A 6,989-nucleotide genomic window follows, 5' to 3' on the forward strand; every position below is an offset into this window, starting at 1 on the left:
AGGGCAGAGTGGTGGGGGGCACTGCAAGTCACAGTTGCAGGCTCCATTGCTTGGCCCTGGCTCAGTCTCCACCCAACACCTTCTCCCCAGATGCTGGAGAGAAGGGCACCCCAGTCACAAGACTAAAGGGACATGTCTGCCTTCTCACCTCAGTGCAGAGGAGCCCACCGTGCCTGCAGCACTAGACAATGGCACTGGGGTGGCCCAGGGACTGGCACCCGGCCCGGAACTGCCTTGGGTCCTCTCCCTTTTCTACCTGGGACAAATCCCTATCAGCATCCCTGGGCCGCTAGGCCCCTACTTCCAATGTTAAAGGGGGCCCTATTTCTTCTGAAGTTACTAGGCAAGTGTTAATAATTTTGCAGGGCTGCTAGAAAAGTAATAGTGATGGTCATATAATTCATAATAATTGTTGTTAGAACAACTAACATTTACTCAGCACTTACCACATACCAACCCATGTTCTAATCACTTTATATGTAGTAATTCATTTTTGCTTACTATACCCCAGGAGGAAGGTATACCTTTATTTCATTTAACTTTTTTACTTTCTGGAGCATCTTTGTCTTAATTGCAAAAGGAATATATGCTTTTTGGACAAATGAAACAGGACAGAGATGTGTACAGGGCAGGTTCACAGTTTGGCCTGCACCCTCTCCACCTCTGCTCCGTTCCCACTCTCCTGGCCAGCAGTCTCATGGGTGAGCACATACTGGAAGCTTATCTAGAATCATCCTTGCCACTTTGTGGATAAAGTAAATACTGCTCAGAAAGGTTAAGTGACTTACCCAAGAGCACACAGCAGGCAAGTAGAGGAACTAGCCATTTCCTGACATCAAGTTCAATGGCAAAGCCTGTGACCTTATACATTAGCCTGCCCTGTCTCCACTGTCACATCGACTTTGAACAAAGGGAGAGATAGCATGCATAACAGAAAATATCAATGTACAATAGTAAGTACTGCTCAGGGTGGAGAGTCCAGTGTGTCATAAGTATTCACTGATATTTCACCAAAGCCTGTGAGTTGGTCCATTTATGTGCACAGCCTCTCCTAACCCCATGTCACAAGACAGAGAAACTGGGCTTCAAGCCATTCAGCCAGACCACAGAACTATAAACAGCAACAGAACTGAAATTCTTAGTCAAGCCCTATACTTAACAAAATCAGCCTAGGAAAATTGATGGGTGAGAAATGACAGGGTTTGAATCTGAGTCAATGGGAAGGATGGTTTCTGTCTCCTTGAACTCACACAGACTTGCAGCAGAGCTTCACATAGGGCACCTCAGGGCCTTTGCACAGGTGGATTGTCCTCAACCCTCAGCCCTCTCTTGGCCTGGATAATGCCTGGTCCTCCCACAGCTCCCAGCTTACTCAGTGGCAAGACCTCGAAGCCTCTGGGTAAATTCTAGGTCTCACTACTATATTTCTGAAGCCCAGCAGTGCATCTGGTGTGCAGCTGGTAGCCAGATGAAGTAATGATGATGAAATGCTAGAATTGTTATGGTCACAGCTGTATCACTGAATACAATAAAAATTGCAGAAAGCTGTGGCCAGGTGACTCAGTTGGTTGAAACATCATTTCATACAAAAAAACCCTGCAGGTTCAATCCCAAGTCAGGGTGTGTACAGCAGGAAACTGATCGATGTTTCTCTTTCACATCAATGTCTCTGTCTCTTTCATTCTTGTACTCTTTCTCCGCCCCACCCCCCGTTCCTCCCTCCTCTTTCTCTCTCAAAATCAATAAATATATCCTCAAGTGAGGTTTTTTTTAAAAAGCAAGTATATTGAAAAACCTTATGAAGAAACAAATTTCTCTGTTAATGTAAATACATAGATGATTATATTGTAACTTTGGTTTGTAGCTCCATTTTTTGTTTTCTACTTGATTTAAGAGACTACTGTATTTAAAAACCCAATTGTTGTCTGTGTTTTTGGACACACACATAATAATAAAAAAATAGCAAAAGAAAAATGAAATATTTACAAGTAGGTGGAAATTAAAAAATACATTCTCAGGATACCAAAGGGTCAAAGAAGACATCATAAGAGAAATTTGAAAGTACTTAGAGAGAAATCAAAACAAAAACATAACCTACCAAAATGTATGAATGCAGTTAAAGAAGTTCTCAGGAGACAAATTTATAGCTGTCAATGTATACATTAAAAAAGAAAGATCTATAATCGATACCTAACTTTATACCTTACAGACCTAGAAAAAGAAACACAAACTAAATCCAAATCTAGCAAACGGAAGAAAATATTAAAGATTAAAATGGAGAAAGATGAAACACACAAAGAACATTATAGATTTGAGATTAGGTAAAAAGTACAATGGAGACCCAATGGGAGCCCTGAAAAAGGAGGAAAGAAAGAGTAGACCAGAAGCAATATGAAGAGATAATTGTTAAGGATTTTTCAGACTACAATTCACACTCTTTAGTCTGTCAATTAAGGCCTTTCATGGCCTGGACCCAACAGCTTTCTAATTTCATCTTCTGCCTCCTCCCCCTGTTGCCAAAAATAATGGCTCTCCCTGGTTTTTGCTCATGACATTTTCTGCCTACAAAGTTTTTCACTTTTAAGGATGTTGAAATCCGGTTTGTCTTTCTTTGTACAGTTGAAATGTTTTCTGAACATTCTTCCTAATTCCCTTGATCAAAATTAATTGTACTCACCTATGGAAGTCTACAAGCTCTTTGTTTATATTAAAATGAAGACCTTTATTCTGGTCTGACTCATATTCTCTCAGCCAGCCACCTTTCTCCTCAGCCAGCCACCTTTCTCCTCTGCGATGCTGTTCAAAAAAAGTTTGGGGAGATGTTCCGGTCAATACAATCGCATAGGTAGGCACGGTACTCAAATACTCCCACAATGACATCAAAATTACAGCTAAACTACAGAACAGTCATCATTCAGAACCCCTTGAAGTTTAGCTGAACAGAAGTCCTATAACTAACATATAAAGAAAAAGCCACATCAAGACTTGTAGAAGGTGAAGACTAGGACTGCACTGGTCCCACATCCGCATGTAGTAGATAAAAATCCAGAGGGATATCTCAGCTGTGGAGGTTCCCCCCTGAAGAATGAGGGGTCCCAGACCCATGCCAGACCCCCCAGCCGAGGGTTCCAATGCCAGGAACTCCTGCAACTTCCATTGCAAAAACCAGTGAGTATTGTGGCTGAGTGAGATGGAGGGCTCCTGAAAACCCAGGCATTCCTCTTAAAGAACCCAGGCATGAATGTACAATACTTGCCCTTGTCTGCTCTAAGCTCCAGCACTGGGGCAGAAGCTTGAAAGGCACCACAGACATATGGGAAAGAAATGAATTGTCTGACATCAGGGCAAGAGCTGAAGGGGCACTTTCTGCCAGACAAGTGCTGACAGAGGCCATTGTTCCTTTACTGAGACCTCCCCACAGAACTGGCAGGCAGGTGCCATATCTGAGTCTCCATCAACCTAGCTAACACTGTTCACCTGGCCCTAGTGATTCACTGAGACCCCCGTCCCACCCAGTTTACAGGCCCACACAAGCCATTCGAAGGGCCTTTTCCATATAAATAGACTGTTGGGCTCATGCTTTGGATTACACTAAAATCTCTCAAACAAGCAGCCTCAGCATGCCCAGTACCTCTTGCTAAGTGGCCCCAGGCCCAGCACTAGTGGCAGCCAGCTTTGTTTGTTGGGCTTCTTGGGCACCGAGAAGCCCAGCACAAGTAGCACCCATCTGCAGAACGCTTTGTACCTCATGCTTGGTGGTCCTGGGCAGAGGACAGGTGGCAGCTGATCTTGGCCTCCACCTTCTGGGAGTTCCTGAAGCCAGTGTATCTAGTGGACAGCTTCAGATCACATCAAATCACCACCCATCTACCTTCACAAAGAACACTCAAAGGGTAGACTCAGTTGGCACCAGAGTCCTGCTGAAGTAAGTCCTGCTTCATGGGGTCAGCCCCTAGACAGCTGGTCCTCCAAAGTGGTTGCAGACAGTCCTCATAGCTAATCAGCCTGGGGGTAAATCCCTTCCACTGAGGTGCCAACAGCTCTCAAGGCTGAACTATAACAGGAGGGTATATGTAGCCCCCACAGGGTAGGGGGGCACACCTGGAATGCCCAGCTTGGATGATCAAGAAGACTGTGCCACTGGACCGTACAAGACACGTATTATGTAAGGCCACTCTACCAAGCCTGACAGATGGAGAGATGTAGCAGTTCTACCTAATACATAGAAACAAAGTGAGGGAGAGACAGTCAAAATAGGACAAAGAAACATGTCCCAAATAAAAACAGAAAAACAAAACTCCAGAAAAAGAACTAAACAGAATGGAGACCAGCAATCTATGTGCTAAAGAGTTCAAAACACTGGTTATAAGGATGCTCAATAAACATAGGGAAAGGGCATATAAACTTAGGGATAACTTCAACAAAAATATAGGAAATATAAAAACAAAGATAGAAAACATAAAAAGTAACCAATCAGAAATGAAGATTATATATTAACTGAAATGGAGAATCCATTACAGGGAATCAATAGTAGAGTAGATAAAGCACAGGACCAATCAGAAATTTGGAAGATAAGGAAGCAGAAAACATCCCATCAGAACAGCAAAAAGGAAAATAATCCCCTCCAAAAAAGAGGATAGTGTAGGAGCCTCTGGGACAACTTCAGGCATTCCAATGTGTGTATCATGGGGGTGCTGGAAGGAGAAGAAAGAGAGGGCAAGAAATTGAAAACCTATGTGAAAAAAATAATGATGAAAAACTTCTCTAATCCAGGAAGGAAATACACAGACAAGTTCAGGAAGCACAGAGTCCCAAGCAAAATGAACCCAAAGAAGTCCACACCAAGAAACATTATAATGTAAATGCCAAAGGTTAAAGTCAAAGAATCTTTACAGCAGCAAGAGAAAAGCAGTTAGTTATCTACAAAGTAGCTCCCTGTAACACTGTCAGCTGATTTCGCCACAGAAACTTTGCAGGCCAGAAAGGATTGGCAAAAACTAATTTCAAGTGATGAGCAACAAGGACCTACAACCAAGATTGCTCTACCCAGCAAAGCTATCACTTAGAATTGAAGGATATATAATGAGCTTCCCAGACAAGAAAAAGCTAAAGGAGTACATCACCACCAAACCAATATTAAAAACATGTTAAAGGGTCTTTTTCAAAAAGAAAGAGGAAAAAAAGACTTAAAAATTGAACAACAAAATGGCAATAAATACATATCTACCAACAATTACTTTTTTTCTCAGTTCAAGTTCAAAGGGATGCCACACTACTGTACATATCAGTTGGTCTGCTCCATGAGTTCAAACCATTTTCTCCAGAAGAAGAAAACTGGCCTCCCCAAACCCTCTCCAGGGCAGGAAAGGCCTGCCCTGTCCCATACCACATTTAGGCTTAGTTTAAGATCTTGCATTTTAAACATGACAATAATAATAAATAAAAAAGTGGTTTGTTCTTATGGCTGTCTACTGCTGCATGACCCTAAAATGGCCCTGTGCTCACTTCTGGTTAGACAAATATTCTTTGCTATTCTGGACATCAGGCTTGATGGTATCACTGCCAGGCTTCCAGCCAACTGGGCACACTTCCCCATGTTTGTCAGTGAACTGGAAAGCCTGAGTTAGTCTCAGAGTCTCATCCACGGAGTGGCCAACAGAAAGTTGTTCATGGTGATCTGGTGGAGGATACCTTTATCATCAGTGATAAAGAGGCCCCTGAATGAGATGTCTTCATCATCCTTTAAGACCCCCTAGTCCTGAGCAATGACGAAGCTTAGAGTCTGACATCAGGGAATGTTCATGGGTCCTAGTCTTCCTTATTTCTTGGGTGTGTCGACTCCATGCCAGGTGACAGAAGTGAGAATCCACAGAAGCACTAATCACTTGGCTGCTGAGTTTCTTAAATTCTTCTGCCCTATCACCCAAAGCAATGAGCTCCCTGGGGCACACAAAGGTAAAGGCAAGAGGGTAGAAGAAGAACACATATTTTTCTCTGTAGTCAGATAGGCTGATGTCTTTGAACCAACCATCTGGCATGACAGCTGTGGCTTTAAAGTTGGGAGCAGGGTGCCCAATTTTAGCATTTCCTGAAGACATCTTGCTATCGGCAGCTGAGACAGAAATACCGAGATCAGTCAGGAGATGACTCACATATCAACAATTACTTTAAATGCAAATGGATTAAATGCTCCAATCAAAAGACATATGGAGTCTGAATGGATAACAAAACAAGACCCTTACATATGCTGTCTATAAGACACTAACCAGATCAAAGGACACACAGAGACTGAAAGTATAGGAATGAAAAAAGATAGTTCATGAAAAGGGAAATAAGCAAACAAAAAGCTGGGGTAGCAATACTTATACCAGACAAAAAAAGACTTTAAAACAAAGGTTATATAACAAGAGACAAAGAAAGACCCAGCAATTACAGTCCTTCTGGGTATTTACTTCTGGGTATTTATGCAAAGAAACCCAAAACACTAAATTAAAAGACACCCATCCATATGTTCACTGCAGCATTATTTACAATAGCCAGGATATTGAAGTAACCTGTGTCCCTCAACAGAAGAATAGTTAAAGAAGTGGAGCATATATACAATAGAATGTGACTCAGTTGTATAAAGAAAGAAATTTTACCATCTGCAACAACATGGGTGGACCTAGAAAGTATTGTGCTGAGTGAAATAAGTCAGACAGAGGAAGACATGTGCTGTATGATTTCACAAAAGTAAAACAACAAGCAGAAGAGAAACAGATACATAGATATAGAAAACATTTTGACCAAATGGGAGGGAGATTGAGGGGATGGGTGAAAAAGGTGAAGGGATTATAAAGCACAAGTTTATGGTTACAAAATAGTCCTGGGGATCTAAACTATGGCATAGGCAAGGTAGTCAATAATATTATAACCATGTATAGTGTCAGAAGGGTATTAGATTTAGCAGGGTTATCACTTAGTAAGTTTTATAATGTCTAATCACTGGG

At 42.0% G+C, this 6,989-nt stretch overlaps 1 pseudogene; it reads right to left on the reverse strand.

Annotated features, from left to right (window-relative positions):
* Window positions 1-5,501: 5,501 nt before the first annotated feature.
* Window positions 5,502-6,098, reverse strand: LOC123833297 (annotated as a pseudogene).
* Window positions 6,099-6,989: the final 891 nt, after the last annotated feature.

The sequence above is a fragment of the Phyllostomus hastatus genome, unplaced genomic scaffold (assembly GCF_019186645.2).
Source record: "Phyllostomus hastatus isolate PE091 unplaced genomic scaffold, TTU_PhHast_1.1 phas_scaffold_21, whole genome shotgun sequence".
In the NCBI taxonomy this organism is placed as follows: Eukaryota; Metazoa; Chordata; class Mammalia; order Chiroptera; family Phyllostomidae; genus Phyllostomus; species Phyllostomus hastatus.